This window comes from Hyperolius riggenbachi, chromosome 2 (genome assembly GCF_040937935.1).
Source record: "Hyperolius riggenbachi isolate aHypRig1 chromosome 2, aHypRig1.pri, whole genome shotgun sequence".
In the NCBI taxonomy this organism is placed as follows: Eukaryota; Metazoa; Chordata; class Amphibia; order Anura; family Hyperoliidae; genus Hyperolius; species Hyperolius riggenbachi.
The window spans coordinates 559,976,617-559,995,495 of record NC_090647.1 but is presented as its reverse complement, the minus strand read 5'-3'; positions in this window follow the sequence as shown (position 1 = coordinate 559,995,495).

Here is an 18,879-nt window from a genome sequence, read left to right as displayed (position 1 = left end):
AGCGCTAGTGTAACTAAACCCTATGGGCCCTTTCTTACTTGGGCAAATCGTCCAACATCGCGAAATGCAAACACGTCGCCTGTATCATTTTCAGGCGATTTCCCGACGTTTCAGTGCTATAGAAGCGCTAAACGCGATGGCGGAAAAATCGCCGCAGTGTTCAGTGATTGTTCCACTGAAAAATCACTCCTATAAATGCCGGCTGTAATCGCAGGCGTTTTGCAAATGCAAGTGTGATGGGCACTCAAAGTAAGTTGTTCCTTTTTAAAGTGAGGGCCAGTGCACAGCAAAAACTGCTAGCGGATCCGCAAACGCAAGCGTTTTTTTTTAGACTTTTTCAGAGCGATTCCAGGCAAGTTTCGGGCTTGTTCACACTAGGGGCGCTTTTGGCCTGTTTTCAAGCGTAGGCGATTTTAAAAATCGTCCACAAAACGCGTGTGCAATGAATCTCTATGAGAGGGTTCATATCAGTGCGTTTCGTCCGCTTTGCGATTCCCAAAGCAGTGCCTGGACCATTTTCGGTTTTTTTTTCTACAATGGAAGGCATAGGAAGAGCGCTAAATGCTCACAAAATCGATTTATGCAGCGATTGCGTTCACGGTTTTAAGAATAAATTCATTGTATTTATTCACTTCTGGGTTAAAGAGTTCACTTCCTGAAAAAAATCATTGCTGAGCAAAAACGCTTAGAAAAGCGCAAATCACTGGTAAAATCTCTTCAAAAATCACAGTATAAATCTCTCAGTGCTTGCGATAGCGCTGGCAATTTATGTGAACAAAGCCTAACAGTTGATTAAAATATGAAGAAATTCTCTCTTTCTTACAGGCCCTTATGACAGCGACCTGATATGTGATAATCACTAGTGTTGCTCGGATACCTCATTATCCTATTCGAGTTTGGTGAATTCGGATAGTAAACTATCCGAATTCACTCGAAGTTCTATATCCGATGTAATCGAATATCCGATTCGACCTCGGATATCCGACGTCACTATCCGAGTCTGTATTCGAGTAAAATATTCGGGCTGGCCTTAAATAGCTTGTAAAACTTGTATTGGAGGTCAATGATGCATGAAACCACCTTTTTTATGAAGAAAAACATCAAGTGACTATGTGGTGATGTAGTAGTTATAAAAAAGGTATCAAAAATAGTAAATTAACTTCATGAAAAGTGTTTGCATGAGAAGGTGTGTCCAAAATGGTTGTTGTAACAGTCTTCATTTACGTCATCATCATCTTCTTCTTCTTCTATATCTTCTTGTACTCGAATCTTCTTCATCTTCTACTTCTTGTATCTTCTTCAATTATCTTTTTCTTCTTCTATATCTTCTATATCTTCTTCTTCTTCTTCTATATCTTCTATATCTTCTTCCTCTTCTTCTATATCTTCTTCTTCTTCATCTTCTTCTATATCTTCTTCTTCTATATCTTCTTCTATATCTTCTTCTTCTTCTTCCTCTTATTCTCTATCATTATATTATGTGTCTTGGTTTTCCTTTCTTTTGTAATATTTTTTTTTACTTCATTTGTGGAAATATTTTATTTTAATAACACCATAGTTATATTTGTGTTGATGGCATAATAGGTAGTGGCACATTGCAAGCCACAGCGCCTTTTTCTGTGTACCCTGGCGGTGGTAAAACAGACATCAGCAGGAGGAGGAAGTAGTTGCAGGCTTGCAGCTATTTGTAGTGTGTGGTAATAGCTGTCGGTAGGAGAGTGGGTGGGCAGGTGGCAGCAGAAAATAGTTCTTCTGTTTTCCCTGGCAGTGGTAGCAGCACACAGACAACAGAAGCTTAATGCAGCTACAGGAGGAGGAATAGTGTGTGTCAGGCAGTGTGATGTGACTGACATAATAGGCCCTGGTTCCTAGCGGTGGTACCAGGGCTGTAAATAAACAGCATGAGGTTCCAGACAGCGGTCGTGAAGCCCACATTGTGCCCAATACACAATTGGGACAGCACAGTTTTCAACCCGGACACCTCTAAAATAATAAAAAAAAATTTTCAAAATAATGCAGCTATTTTTGAGCATAATAGCTGGTGGCGCATGGGCAGCAGCACCTTGTAATGTGTTCCCTGGCAGTGGAAACACACAGACAGCAGGAGGAAATACAGCAGCAGGCAGCGTGAAGAGGATGAGTGTGTGTGGCAAACTGGCATTTGGCAGCAGGCAGGAGGGCAGGCAGCGAGACATAGTAGACCCTGGGTCCTAGCGGTGGTTCCAGGGCCGTAAATGAACAGCATGAGGTTCCAGACAGCGGTCGTGAAGCCCACATTGTGTCCAATACACAATTGGGACAGCACAGTTTTCAACCCGGACACCTCTAAAATAATTTAATTTTTTTTTCAAAATAATGCAGCTATTTTTGAGCGTAATAAGCTGGTGGCGCATGGGCAGCAGCACCTTGTAATGTGTTCCCTGGCAGTGGAAACACACAGACAGCAGGAGGAAATACAGCAGCAGGCAGCGTGAGGAGGATGAGTGTGTGTGGCAAACTGGCATTTGGCAGCAGGCAGGAGGGCAGGCAGCGAGACATAGTAGGCCCTGGGTCCTAGCGGTGGTTCCAGGGCCGTAAAGGAACAGCATGAGGTTCCACACAGCGGTCGTGAAGCCCACATTGTGTCCAATACACAATTGGGACAGCACAGTTTTCAACCCGGACACCTCTAAAATAATTACAATTTTTTTTTTCTTCAAATGGATGCAGCTATTTTTGAGCGTAATAGCTGGTGGCGCATGGGCAGCAGCACCTTGTAATGTGTTCCCTGGCAGTGGAGACACAGACAGCAGGAAGAAATACAGCAGCAGCAGCAGGTGTAATACTAATGTGTGTGCGCCACTTCATGTCCCCCTCTCGCCGACAACAGGGGCCAGGAATTCGCCTTCCAGCCAAGCCTGGTTCATTTTGAGAAACGTCAGTCTGTCCACAGACTTGTGAGACAGACAAGATCGCTTCTCAGTGACGACTCCACCGGCTGCACTGAAGCAACGCTCTGACAGTACGCTGGAAGGGGGGCAGGAGAGCACTTCCAGGGCATACTGTGCAAGCTCGCTCCAGATCGGCAGGTGCTTGACCCAATACTCCATGGGATCAACAGGGGCCACGCTGTCAAGCCCGCTGAAGGACCCCATGTAGTCAGCCACCATGCGGGTCGAGCGCTGCCTGTGACCGGAGAAGGATGCTGCTGCAGGCACCTCCTCTCTAGTCCTTGGCAGCTCTACACTCATGTAGAGCTCTTGGGTCAGAGACAGCAGGTCTGTGGTGCACGTGCGCTTGCTGCTGGTGGATGCAGGCACCTGCTGCTGCCTCTGTGCTGGCTGGACAGTGGGGGTGGATGTCTGAGGGATGGCTTCCTCCAAGCGCTCAACAAGGGACAGCTACAAATCCCTCATTTGTTGCGCACGGTCTCCTCCTGCAGGCAGGAACTGGCTGAGCTTCCCCTTCAGACGTGGATCCAGCATCATGCAGATCCAGATGTCCTCCCTCTGCTTCATCTGGATCACCCTTGGGTCCTTGCGCAGGCACCTCAGCATGTGCGCTGCCATTGGGAAGAGTCTGGCCACGTCTGTTGGCACATCATCGGCAGCCCCAGAGCCGACAGTGCTGTCCTCCTCTGCCTCCTCCACCTCATCCTCTCTCCACCCCCGCCCCAGTCCAGCTGCGCTCTGCTGCTCCCCCTCATCATCAGCAAGGTCAGGGACCTCCACCAACTCCAAGCCCTCCTCCTCCTCAGAAGTGGCCTGTGAAGCTGCCTGCAGCTCCTGCTGGTCCAAGGCTGCCGCTCCCTCTTCCAGCAGTGCATACAGGGCCCTGTCCAGCACACACACCAAGGGAACCCACTCGCACACCATTGCATGGTCCCTGCTGACCATGTTGGTGGCCTGCAGGAAGGGTGCCAGGAGTGAGCACACCTGCTGCATGTGCCCCCAGTCCTCTGTGGAGATGATGGACGGGAGGTTGGTGGCGGCACGCCCAGTTGCAGTGAGGGAGGCAACTGTTGCTCGTGCAACGTACTGGCTGACAGCCTGCCTCTGTTCAACCAGATGCTCCAACATCGCCAGGGTGGAGTTCCAGCGAGTTGGAACATCGATCATGAGCCGGTGCTGTGGCAGGTGCAGCTCCTTCTGCACCTCTTCCAGGCTCGCTACGGCTGCAGGCGAGAGCCGGAAATGACGCACGACCTTCCTTGCTGCCTCAAGGAGTCGGTCCATCCCCTGGTAGGTCCCCAGGAACTTTTGGACTACCAGGTTCAGGACGTGCGCCAGGCAGGGGATGTGGGTCAGGTCTCCCCTGCTGATTGCAGCAACCAGATTTGCCCCATTGTTGGACACCACCTCTCCGACTCTAAGGCCTCTGGGGGTCAGCCAATTCCTCTCCTGCTCTCGGAGTTTGGCCAGGACATGGTTCGCCGTCAGTTTGGTCTTCCCCAGGTTGACTAATTCCAGCAGCGCTTGGCAGTGGCGGGGCTTCACGCTGCTGCTGAGGCGGGGGTTTGGGCTGGTGTGCCGGAGGATGGAAGCAGATCAGAGGAACCTGATGCAATTCTGCTGACCCTGCATGGTGGCACCACCCACTGCGTTGTTGGTGCTGCTGCTGCTCTGACAGTGCTCGATGCTGCTCCCCCATCCTCACCCCCTTCCACCAAGCTGACCCAATGCGCAGTGAAGGACAGATAGCGGCCTGTCCAAAACCGGCTGCTCCACGAGTCCATGGTGACGTGGACCCATTGACCCACCGCGTGCTCCAGCCCTCTCCCGACATTGGCCATCACAGAGTGGTGAAGTGCAGGGATGGCCGTGCGTGAGAAAAAATGCCGGCTGGGGATTGGCCAATCGGGGGCTGCACACATCAGGAGCACACGCATGTCGCTCCCCTCCTGCACAAGGGAATAAGGCAGGAGTTGGGAGCACATCGCCCGTGCCAGCAAGCCGTTCAGCTGACGCACGCGACGGCTGCTGGGAGGCAGAACCCTGACCACCCCTGGAAGGTGTCGCTGAGCAGGGTCTGGCGACGCCTTTTGCTGGCACGGGAATCAGTGGAGGGAGCAGAGGAGGCCACTGAGGACTGGCTGCCAGAACAGGCCTCAGTGTCGGCGGCAGGAGTTGCAGAGGGAGGAGGAGCAGTGCATTGCTGACGCACTTCTGCTGGTGCTGCTGGAGGAGGTGGAGGAGGGCGGGTGGCCGCTGCCGACGGCTTTGCAGTGGTGGCGGGTCTGCCACTGCCAGCTTCCTTCAACTTCACGAACTCCTCATGCTCGTGAAAGTGTTTCCCTGCAAGATGGTTGACCAGAGAGGTGGTGCCAAACGCAGAGGGCTCCTTCCCTCTGCTGAGCTGCTTGCGGCACTGCTTGCAGGTGGCATACTTGCACTCCACATATGGCAGGGTGAAAAAATTCCATATTGGGGAGGTGAAGTTGCCCCTTCGGCTGGAAGGTGCTGCTGCTGGTGGTCTCCCTGTGGTGGTTGGGGGGGGGTGTTATTGGTGCGGCTGGTGGCGGCACTGGCAGAACTCGTCTCTGGATCAGCACGCTGTGTGGCCTGCATACCACGCCCACTTGTGATCCTGCCCATGCCTGCGATGCTGATCCTTCTAGCAAGGCCCACAGACGCATCCTCCTCCTCAGAGCTGATGACATCCCCACTCCCAGGACCTGGCACCCAGTCTGTCCTTCACCCTGTCATCATCCTCCCCCTCCGCAAACATGTCCTGCTGGGATCCCACAAACTCCCCTTCTGCATGCCTGGGCGGATGGACAGTCACCACTGTCTGAATGTCCAAAGCATCATCCCCCAAAGTGCCCATGAGCATTCCTTCCTCCGCCAATTCTGCTGCAACAGTATTTCATAACCCCACTGCGCTTAGGGATAAGAAGGTGCTGAGTGACAGGGTGCTGGTGTCGCCCGCTGGGGCTGGAGAACTGCACTCCTCCTCCTCCTCCTCCTGCTCCCCAGGCAGTGCTGGTTGGCTGCTGCTGCTCTTGCGAACAGGAGTGGTGGCGGGGGTGGAGGACTCAGTTCCAGAGCTAATGGTGGCCTGCTCATCCACCATCAGTTTCACCACAGAGTCTGCGTCCTTCTCCTCAATAGGACGGCTATGACCTGGCGGTGGGAGGAACATCTGGGCCACACGCTGCTGATGCTGCTGCTCTGTCTCTGCAGCGTGACTCCCAGCTGTTGGGCTGCCAAGGCGTCCACGGCCAGTGGCTAATGGCGGAATAGCCACTGGTGCAGACGCAAAACTGCGCATGGTGGTGGTGGCACGGCTGCCACGCCCACAACCTCCTCTCTTGGCGATGCCCTTGCTGCCCCTGCCCAAACCGCGGCTGCCAGTGCCAGACATCGAATATTTTTAATATTATATAAATGAAAAAAAAACGTATGTATGTAAATCCAGGTGGGACAAGTGGGGTACTTTAATGGGGTGGGACTAGTGGTGGTGAGTGTGTGAGGTGACGGACAGGTGTACTCTACAGCAGAGATCGGTGTAGCGCTAACGAGAGAGTGCGCATTGCACACACAAAGACCCTAGCTGATGCTGACTGACGGTGTCCCTATACACAGACTACAGTACAATTCAGCGAATACACAATAGAAGTAATATATAAACAATAGGACAGGTGTAGCACTAACGAGGAGGTGCGGACAGCGCAGACGTGCACTGCGCACACAAAGACCCTAGGTAACGCGGTGACGGACGGTCCCTATACACAGACTAGAGTACAGTACACTACAGTACTACTAACTAAACAATAGAAGAATCTAGCTAAATAATAGAACAGGTGTGACTAGATTACAGAGAGCAGATACAGGACCGGTATAGCAGTAAAGCTGGGCCTTGCTAACTACAAAATATTACAATAATCTATCTAACACAGAAGTAGTAGTACAGGAGTAGAGTAGGACAGGTGAGAGCACAGGTAAGGTAGAGACTAGAGCACAGAGCAGGGCAGGCTATCGTGACAGTATCCGAGCTGGTGACACTATCCGAGCTCGGATAGCTCGGATATCTCCGGATAGCTGATTGCTATCCGGATAGCTAATACTATTCGAGCTCGGTATTCGAGCTCGAATAGTGAAAAAAGAGCTAGGATATCCGAGTACCTCGGATATCCTAGCTCATATGAGCACCACTGCTAATCACATGTAGACAAAGAATTGGCACTCTCACCTTATCCACTAGCCACTCATCCGACTGGTTTTGCTATGAAGTCATCAAGGCTTGAAAGCAGTGTAATGCTGCAACGGTGTATAAAACTGTGTAATCATGGGAAAAAGCTCTTGCTAATGGCCGGTAACCGCACAGTGATTGGGCCCGGCCAGGATGGAGAATCAGACGTCACTTCCGCCCATCCGACTTCACCAGACAAGGTTTCAGGACTTGAGGTTTTTTGGTACACTCAGTTTTTACAAGTGTAGAACATGTTTACCTTGCAGGACATTGAAAGACCCTGAGGGATCAGCAGGAGTTTGGGAATTGACATATGATAAAGCAATTCATAGCTTATGAAACTACATTTGTTGTACACCTACTTAGTTATTTGTCCCTGTGGGCTGAAATTTATGGGAAGAACAAAAAGAGGACTGAAAAATGAACTGGGGAACATGTAACTAACAAAGAATGGGTTTACTGAACACAGGTCGGGACATTTCAGAGTGTCCCATTCAGAAGGACCCCTCAGGCCTCATATTCTGGGGTATAGAATTAAATCTAGGGGGCTGGAGGCAAGCCCATAGATAGGATAAGGGAAATCTCCAAAGCAGAAACAAAGTGGGTTTTTGGGTTGAATACTAAGGAAACTAATGAACTTAATATTGAGCTAGAAATCAACTGCTTTATTACTAATGAGTAGTTCTGTTTACTTTCCTCAGTTTTATGACTGAAATCCAAGAAGGAGTTAATTTACATAGCCGTTTAAAGAGACTCTGTAACAACATTTTCAGCCTTATTTCCTCTATCCTACAAAGTTCCTGTACCTGTTCTAATGTGGTCTGGATTACTGCAGCCTTTTCTAGTTGCACGGTGTCTATATCTAATCTTTTCTTTGTCAATCTTTGTTGACCCAGGAAGGAATGGGCTGCCTCTCTTGTAATAGGGACAAGTTATTCACGCCTCCTCCAGGCTCTGTGTGCTTTGTTTATTTTTCACAGACAGACCTTGCTCTCAGTTTCAGCTTGTCTGTGATGCAGTTTAAAAGGCTGGGGTGGGGGTGGGGGGTAGGGAGGGAACTGCCTGTCACATGCTGAGAAACTGTGAGAATCCCAGACTGGAGTGCTAGAGATTAGAGATATCTAATATATCTCTCTCTCTCCTCTATATATATATCTATGTGTATACATACACATACATACATACATACATATACACACAGATATATATACATACATCACTTAGAGATGATAGATTAGAGATATATACACATACATACATCACTTCCTGGTTAGCGGCCATGTTTTTTGATTGTAAGCACTACCTAAAACTGGCAATTAAAAAGCCAGGATCGTGGTGGGGAGCGGCAGAAACAGCAAAGAGGGACTCAGGAGATTACAGTGACTCGATTGGTATGTTTTTTTATTGTACACATTGGACAGTACAGATTCTCTTTAAGGTAATTCACATTTTTGGCCACTAAATGCCCTCAGTTTACTATGATCGGTGTAAATCTGCTATAGTCATTTTAGTTTTTTACCACTAGATGTCCCCAGAGTACTCAGATCAGCATTTGGACAGCTCTAATGTGTCAAAACTAAATGCAGTTTTTATCTACTTTTGTTTACTGGATATTTATTCAATTTATGAATGTTTTTATTGTATTAAGAATGAATAGTTTTCAATGATTAATGTATTTATGTTTTATGTGATTAATCTTCTACTTTTAGACATGAATGTTTAAATATACAGTATTAATGCAATTTACACAGTTCAAATTTGGCACAGTCACTTCAGTTCACTAGTCTTTGGTTGAACCCTTGTTTTCTGGCATGATTATTGCTTGTTGCGCCGTTCTCGGGCAGCCTTTGTTGTTGGTGGAAGCTCCTTGAACTGGCTATGCCCAAGTCCAGGGCGGAACTGACCTAGTGCCACAGCTGAAGTTTTTGTGAATCGGCTTTGTGCCGGATGGGCGGAAGTGACTAGGTGACCTGATGGACGAGACATCTGAGTCTTTGACCCACTCACTGCCCATAAGTTAGAGCCTTTTCCTGCAACTACACAGGGCTCTATTCATAAAAACCGCAGCGGTATTTTACACTTCTGGGTGGTCATTCAAAAAAATCTTGCCAGCTGCGATGCAAGTGCGGAGATCTCCCGCTGAAGGCTGTCGGTAAGCTGTCGGAAGGCATGCGGAAACACTTCAGCCGGCAGAGTCCCTCCGTGCACTGCTCTCTCTGGGAGGTCTGTCCCATTCACTTGTATCTAATCCGCAAAATCAGAGGAAGCGGTATTTCGCGTCCACATACCGCTTCCTCTAAACTTTATGGGCTCTATTCATAAAAAAAGTGTTGCGAAAATACTCCTGGAGGGAAAATACCGCAGCGGTATTTTAGACTTCTGGGTGGGAATTCATAAAAATCTTGCCAGCTGCGATAGCAGAGCGGAGATCTCCCGCTGAAAGCTGGCGGTAAGCTGTCGGAAGGCATGCGGAAACACTTAAGCCGGCAGAGTCCCTCCATGCGCTGCTCTTTCTGGGAGGTCTGTCCCATTCACTTGTATGTAATCTGCAGGCTTCTCGCTATATCGAGGAAGCGGTATTTCCCGTCCACATACCGCTTCCTCTAATCTTTATGAATGGCCATTTTTTTTACTTTTTTCTAGATAAATCTAGAAAAACACTGCAGAAGGCGGAAATTTCTCGCTCTGCTGGGGGATTGTAGATTTTCATGCGGGAACAGCTTTTATGAATGCCCACTTTGCTAAATGGACGGGAAAATCCGCTGTTTTGAGCGGAAAACTTGCGGTAACCTTTTATGAATAGAGCCCACAGGGCTCTATTCATAAAAAAACTTGTTACGAAAATACTCGTAGAGGTAAAATACCGCAGCGGTATTGTACACTTCTGGGTGGTCATTCAAAAAAATCTTGCCAGCTGCGATGCAAGTGCGGAGATCTCCCGCTGAAAGCTGGCGGTAAGCTGTCGGAAGGCATGCGGAAACACTTCAGCCCGCAGAGTCCCTTCGTGCACTGCTCTCTCTGGGAGGTCTGTCCCATTCACTTGTATGTAATCCGCAAAATCAGAGGAAGCGGTATTTCACGTCCACATACCGCTTCCTCTAAACTTTATGAATGGCCATTTTGTTACTTTTTTCTAGATAAATCTAGAAAAACACTGGAGAGGGCGGAAATTTCTCGCTCTGCTGGGGGATTGTAGATTTTCATGCGGGAACAGCTTTTATGAATGCCCACTTTACTAAATGGTCGGGAAAGTCCGCTGTTTTGAGCGGAAAAGTTGCGGTAACCTTTTATGAATAGAGCCCACAGTGTTTGTTTATTCACCATCACCACACTACATCACTCACAAGCCCCCCCCCCTGATGCCAAAGCAAAACCAGTCAGGTGAGTGGCCAGTGAATAAAGTGCCGTGCAAATTCTTTGTCCTCACACATATCAGGGCTCTGTCACTGGGGTAGGGCACCCATACCTGCTCCCTATACAAGGGGCTCCTATACCTGGCTAGTTACCTGAACTGGGGGTGTTTTTGTTTGGGCATTGCAGCTATAGTGCACAGAGCAAATGGTCAGGTTCTGTGCTATCATTCTAAATTGGGGAAGGGAATATCCTCACAAGTTTGCACCAGGCAGAAAAAAAGTCTAGGGCCGGCCATTAGAGATGGCCGAACAGTTCCGCAGTGACCAAGGTCTACTGGTATTTAACGCAAATTGTTTTCTTTTTTTAATTTTCGCTCGCTTTAGCGGTTAATAGCAAAGCCCCCAAAGGTGCTAGAAACGCCACATTTTCAGGGTATGTGGAGGACGACAGTGGCTACAAGAGGAAAGGTTTTTCCAAGAAGACCTTATATAGTTTGAGAATAATCGATTTTAAAGTTACAATAGGAACAAAGTATAAATTTAAATGTGGTAAATGACATAATGTAGTAACCTAATGGTAGTGTAAATTTACATGTCAAATGAAAGAGCAATGAATTTCATGCCGGGGTTTCCAGGGGATCCGTACGGCCGACGGAGAAATCTGTAGAGCTCGCACTTCTTGCACAGACTGGCAGAACTAACAGGACCTGCTAGTGGAGCTGCAGGCAATGGAGGAGAGATCTGTGTGGATGGGGATGGAGGAATTTCGTCTCTGGTACACCTTAAAGTGAACCTCCAGACTAAAAATCAACTCAGCAGCACTGAAAAGGCTTGGTGTTTCTTTAACAGTTTCACAGCATCAGAACTTTGTTTCTCTTATACAAGCCTCATTTTTAGCTGCACAGGAGAAAACTGCCCGGGCTTTTTTCCCCTTATGCTGTGCAAAGCATGATGGGATTTCTGATGTTTTTCTTGTTCTGCTGTTTTGATGCATTTTTTTTTTACATTTGAAGCCTAGCGTGTGCAGCTGGGAGGGGTTATCAGGACACAGGACAGTTGGAACTGTGTCTCCTGCTCCTTGTCACCTCCTTTCAACCAAAAAGATGGCAGCCCCCATGAATCACAAACATTTACCTGTTCTTTTAAAACCGGGTGGCTAAGAGATTGTATTACCTATCTATTGTAATTAACATAACTAACGTAACTTAATAACAGTATGTTTGTTTAGGCTGAAGTTCCCCTTTAAGGTAGGAAATAACTTCCGGATTGGTTTCAGAGGAAATCCAAGATGGCAAAGGCCTGGAACAGTTCTCTTTATTTACTATATAAAATTCACTGAAATAACATGGACAGTACAATACATCTTATGTAAGTAGAGCAAGTATTTATCTACATGAGCTTGTGAGATAGTACGGCTGACAGCTCCTCAACTGTGGCAAATTAACACAGACCTTATAATCAGAGTCTTGCTTCTCACCTGGTAAACCTGCACTTTTACTGGGTGTTAGAGGAGGAGGAAGGGGGGGGGGGGGGGGAACAGATTAGCACCAAAGCTGTACACTTGATAGACGTAATCTAGCCAATGGGAGAAAAAGCATTTTCAGCAGATCTACCACAAATATCTAGCAAACTAAAAGTTGTCCATTAGTCACTCACCTTGGCCATATCAGGTCACAGCCAAGGCTGCTGGAGGCTTGTGCATTTCAGTGATTGCAGCTGCAGGCCTCTTATTATTGGTCCTCGCTGGCGCACACATGCAAGCTGCTGACAAGTGGATTTGTAGAGCTGACATTGCTGAATGGCCCAGCAGAGGATGATGGATGGGGGAAGCCTCACAGGTGTTGCACTCCAGGCCTGGAGGGCCAGATCCATGCCAGTGTTTAGGATGGACTGAGAAAGGAATGTGTTCTACAACTTTCCTGATCCAGTCCCATCAATTAGAGCTACCGTATGGCGAAGGGCCGGTTTGACATCCCTGCGTCTATATCCAGCCTCTGGATCCTCTAATGTTTAGGGCTTAAATCTTAGCTGTTTGGTAAGGCAGGACCTATTCACTAAAGAGTCCTGAGGCAAGACTCCCTACGGAGTATGTCCTAGTGGCTGCAGATCAAGTACTTTTGAGTCTGCCAGGAGAAAACCACAATATAAAATGTCTTGGTGAGGGGGGGGGGGGGGTACCAAGCCACTGGGATGCCCAGCTTGGAATTCCCGCTGCAGGCCTTTCCTGAAAGTAATGCTACTGGGGTACATATGAAAATTGTGCATGCTACGGCCGCTAATCTGTCTTCCACTTATTGTTGACGTTAACACTAACTCATTAATTACCGTTTTAAGAGTGTCTTCACACATTAACTAATGTTAAACACTAATGCTCTTAATAGTGATATTTAAAGTTTTGACTAATTGCTTTTTATTGTCAGTGTATTAGAGTTAATTAACATTAAGCGTTCTGTACATTACAGGTACAAATTAGGCAAAGGGATTTTTTAAGCCTCCAATCCTGCACAGTGTATTAAGTTTGTTAATGTTTACAGTACTGCACATTACTTGAATTTGATAAGTTTTTTTTTTTAAAGCGGAATATAACCCTGCATTTCAACTTTGCTCTAAAACGTTATTTACAGTATATTATATGCAACCAGCATTTTTTTTTTACTAGACCAGCATTGGAAGGGTTACACAGGGCTTTAAAGTCCCTGGAGATTTCTGCAGACGCATCCGAACTTGAGTTAGATACTTTTTGTTTACACAAATGTATCTAAGTGTTTATTGTGACTCATCTCTTACTGAGAAGGAGTTGGAGGACAGCCAAAGAGTGTGTAACATTTCTAAATATATACATATAACTAAATAGAATGTAACTATCTGAACGGAACATAAAACCTCTGTTTAACCCTTCCAATGCTGGTCTAGTAAAAAAAAAAAAAAAAAAAAAAAAAAAAATGCTTTTTGCATACAATATGCTGTAAATAATGTTTTAGAGCAAAGTTGAAATGCAGGGTTATATTCCGCTTTAAATCCTCAGTCTGGGACATCTTTAGAATTTTTAACAGTGTTACATTAAATCCATTCACCGTTTTGCAGTTTAACTTTATGACTACTTATCACACTGAAATGATCAATATATTTTTATGGGACAAAATAGGCTCTTTGGACAGTACTTTTTGCAAAACACGCAACCACACGATCCGCTAGTGGTAACAGGGGTGTATATACATAGCAGAAATCTGGAACTGGTTAATAACGTCACTGCGTGCAACAACATCCGTTTGGCATCTGTATGGCGCTATTGATAAACGGCACTGTGTGCCACTACATTTTTCTCTGTGTGCCATTTATTATGCAGTACTATTGTTAAATAGCATTAAACACATGTTTTCAATGCAGCACCATGTGCCATTATTCTCTGATCAAATGCTACTGACCACTTCATAAATGGGGTCACCCTGTAAGGTGACATCTGGTTATCTGATGGGAGAGATCCTACCAGTTGTGTGATCTGCAGGTTGAAATAAAAAAAAAAAACAAACTCCAAAGCCTGGACCATTTTTCCAAGTCTGAGACTTGGAACCCACTAGCAGCACTTTGAGTGCTTTGTGATGTGAAAAGCTCTTGCTAAAGTAATGCTATGGGTGTGATCCCACTGGAGCAATGCGATTTTATAAACATCCCCCATAGCATTGCAAGAGCTCTTTCAAGTCACCAGCACTTAGAAAAGGCTGCTTAGTGGGTTTGAGCCCTTTGAAAGATTTGGTGGAAAGTGTAGCTGAGATTTTAAAAAGAAAGTCCAAAACCTTCCACATGTTTACTGTGAGTGACAGCACAAGAGAACACTGTAGTGCATGTCAGCACTGCCATCAGAAGTTTCTGGGCCCCTCACTGGGTAAATCTACTGCACCCTCCCCCAATGAACCCCCTATATTTAAGGTGGTTGCCAGCAACCAGCATTACTCACTGCAGTGCTTCAGCAGCGCTTGCCATTTTTGATTCACTGAAATTAGAATGCCATATAAAATAAAAATAGCAATGCAAATTGGCTGGCCAAGCTGAAGATAGCCACGGTCCCTAATAGTGTAGTTCACTGGGCCCCAGCCTCACCTGGGCCCCATACTGCAGTCCCACCTGTGATGCTCTGAAGCAAGTGACTAGAGAAGTTTTTTGCAATAATATTCCTATGTGAGCTGCTGGATAAGTCAAACCTAGCCAAAGTTGAGAATTTTTACCATGTAAAGTTACATACACACAATATGTGATTTATACTTTGATAGTTCGGATAGGACAAAGAACTAGAAAGACAAAAAGCTGAACAGAATAAAAGTCTTTTATTTCAGTTGCTTTATACAGACAATATGAAAGTTTCCAAGACTCAAACTTGCCTTCAGTGATTACAGCACCCCCAGCACAGGGCAGCAAGGGGTGGGGAATTTGGAATCCCAGCACAGTGCAGCAAAGGGTGGGGTTTGATAAGTGAATCTGGATGAACATTCAACAACTCAGGAAAGGACTGATGCAACTCTACAGGAAATCACAAGCTATTCTCCCTCAGGGAGTCCAGCTTTCTGCCCTTCAGGAGGCACAATTTCCTGCCCTTCAGGAGGCACAATTTCCTCCCCCTCAGGAGGCACAATTTCCTGCCCTTCAGGAGGCACAATTTCCTGCCCTTCAGGAGGCACAATTTCCTGCCCTTCAGGAGGCACAATTTCCTGCCCTTCAGGAGGCACAATTTCCTGCCCTTCAGGAGGCACAATTTCCTGCCCTTCAGGAGGCACAATTTCCTGCCCTTCAGGAGGCACAATTTCCTGCCCTTCAGGAGGCACAATTTCCTGCCCTTCAGGAGGCACAATTTCCTGCCCTTCAGGAGGCACAATTTCCTGCCCTTCAGGAGGCACAATCTCCCTCTTAGAAGGCACAAGCTCCTCCCCTTCAGTCTTGTCCAGCCGGTAGGAGGTGAGAGTCGGTGGCTTATTTTCTCCCGGCAGCAGCTGAAACACCAGGATGTGAGCGTAATTGTCATCTGTATACTGCACCTGTAAACACAAATATAAAGTCTTTAGAAATGTGACTACTCTCCCAGTCTGCAGAAAATACCAATGTAGTCCTCTCAGGCCCAATATGAATATAAAGGAGTTCTAAGCTCATTCTGGGCCAGCAACTGCTAGTATTAGAAAACAGAATCAGCCAACTGGCTTGTACTGTAGGCTGAAGTAAAAGAAAAAAAAAAAAAAACTCACCAGGCCCTAGTATGGTTGTGGCTATGGATAGTCCATAGTGGAACTCTGCTATTTTGTATAGTAGTTGGATAGTGTACTGTTAAAGAGACTCCATAACAAAAATTTAATCCTATTTTCTACCATCCTACAAGTTCCTATACCTATTCTAATGTGTTCTGGCTTACTGCAGCACTTTCTTCTATTACCATCTCTGTAATAAATCAGCTCATCTCTCCCCTGTCGGACTTGTCGCCCTGTGTCTGGAAGGCTGCCAAGTTCTTCAGTGTTGTGGTTCTGTGATGCACCTCCCCCCTCCAGGCCCCTCTCTGCACACTGCCTGTGTGTTATTTAGATTAGAGCAGCTTCTCTCTGCTCGATTATCTTTTACAAGCTGGATAAATCATCCTTTGAGCTGGCTGGGCTTTCACATACTGATGAATTACATACGGGCAGAGGAAGAAACAGCCTGACACTTCAGTGGATGAGAGCTGAAGGGGGAAAGAAACACAAATGATCTCTTGAGATTCAAAAGGAAGGGTGTATACAGCCTGCTTGTGTATGGATGTATTTTCTATGTGTGGACATCATCAACCCACTTCCTGTTTTGGTGGCCATTTTGTTTGTTTATAAACAAATTTTAAAACTGTTTTTAACCACTTTTAATGCAGCGGGGAGCGGCGAAATTGTGACAGAGGGTAATAGGAGATGTCCCCTAATGCACTGGTATGTTTACTTTTGTGCGATTTTAACAATACAGATTCTCTTTAAGGGCTCTGCTTCAGACACAGAAGACCAGGGTTCAAGTCTCTTCTTGTTCAGTAAGCCAACACCTCATCAAGGAGTCCTTTGGCTGGACTAATGCTGCTACTGCCTATAGACCACCACCTAGTGGCTGCAGCTCTGACGCTTGAGCTGCTTGAGTTCAGATAGGTTGTAGTAATATGCCCACACTTCAGATGAAGTAGTAGCTGTTGCTGTGAATGGAGAACTGTACCCTATGGACTTGAGCTGGCTCAGCTCAACTATACAAGCTACTGTCTCTCCTGCTGCCCCCCTTACCATGAAGTTCTCACTTTGGGTGCAGATGGCATTTTTGGTAGAACCATAGCCTGCAATTTAACTGTTGCTATGGCACACTGGGATGCTTCGATTACAATTAGGGAGGACCAAAAATCCGCAAGACGACAACTTCTAGGTGACCAAGAATTCAGGAAGGACAACATAATATCAGCAAGATAAGGTTACTAATACTATTAACTTCTTGTGCCAAGACCCCTAGCATCCAAATGTACACAAGTTACCTTGATGAGGTAGTTCATGCCGGCCACAACCTGTTGCCTGTACGATTTGGCCACAAACATGGTGGTGTTCACTCCAGACTTCTCCAAGAACTGAGCCTTCACCTGAGGAGGGAGAGAGAAGATTACACAGCATGTAACAGCTGTAGTTTAGCTACTGTCAGAGGTTAGAAGAACCTCTGGCAATACACTGCAAATCATGGTCACTGGCTGTGTTAGAGGAAAAAGTTTTTAGCTTTTCTTTCATACTTTACAAAAAGCACTCCACTTGCACATCCAGCATAGCAGTTGGACCAGTGGTGTAGCCATGTACCCCCCCCCCCCCACCTCTCCATAAACAATTGATACAGTGCATCAAAACCTGCCAAGGACGACCGTGTCAGGCCCTGTTGACATCGCACTGATTTTTTGGGGGCGATGACCACAATTTTAGATCGATCACAACCAGAGCTTTATTAGCACTGTACTCCAACAGTCCCAGAATCACCCTGAAAATGCTGCAGGTAACATTTGCAATTGGCGCTAATCACAAAACACTCACAATTGGCACCAATTGAGGCAGTGAGAACACTGCTATAGGGTAACAGAACACTAGGGCTTTAAAAACACTAGTGCTTTAGTGGGAATCACCTGCTCATCACTGAAGTGTGAATGGGCCCTCAGAGGTGCCAGAAGGGGGATGGGGAACAGTTTGTTAACCACTTAACATCTCAGTCGTTTTCAGCTTATGCATCCGAGCAATGTTCACCTCCCATTCATTAGCCTATAACTATCACAATGAACTGATCTATATCTTGTTTTTTCCGCCACCAATTAGGCTTTCTTTGGGGGGTACATTTTGCTAAGAGCCACTTTACTGTAAATGCATTTTAACAGGAAGAAGAAAAAAAAAATGAAAAAGACCACTTTACTTACGGTAAAGTCTTTTCCAGTAGTCATGAGGACAGCACCCCTGGATGAGACTTGTCTCCCTCCCCACTGTGGACAGGAAACTGTTAAAAGAAGAATTTGCATAAGCAATAGGCAGCCACATATAAGATACTACACCTGCCACAGTACCTCAGTTAATAAAAAGATGACACGGACATTTAATGATGCTTACACAAACTTATTTCTCTTTCCTACCCAATAAGGGCGGGTTGCAGGGGTGCTGTCCTCATGACTACTGGAAAAGACTTTACCGTAAGTAAAGTGGTCTTTCCCAGAACGTCATTTCGGACAGCACCCCTGGATGAGACGATATACAAGAGTTAAAACCTTAGGGTGGGACCACAGCTTGCAAAACTTTCCTTCTGAAGGATAAACCTGCAGAGGCAGATACATTAAGGTGATAGTGCTTTACAAACGTATTGTGACTTGACCAGGTCGCAGCTCTGCAGATCTGATCTATAGAGGCCCCTGCCCTCTCTGCCCAAGAAGTCGAAATTCCTCTTGTGGAATGAGCCATGATAGAATTTAATTGCTTCCCCTGTGTCTGATATGCTAATGAAATAGCCCAAACAAATTTATAATCTGTGTAGGATTTTATTAAGGAAGATTTCTCCCAATTAATGATCCAACCTAGATCTTGTAGTAAGACTTGTCGTAACAATCTGATCTCTTACCGAATTGGGAGATGTCCCCCAAAACAGAAAATCAAGGTAACCCAAAATGTTAACTTTTCTCTGTCTAAGTGTAGCCAGAACCCCAGACATTACCTTCATAAACAACCCTGGAGCTGAGGATAATCCGAAGGGCAAAGCATTAAACTGATACATTCTTACCACTTCCTCCATCTGGATGGCAAACCTTAAGTATTATTGAGAAGACAGATGTATCGGTAATTGAAGATACACATCTTTTCGGTCT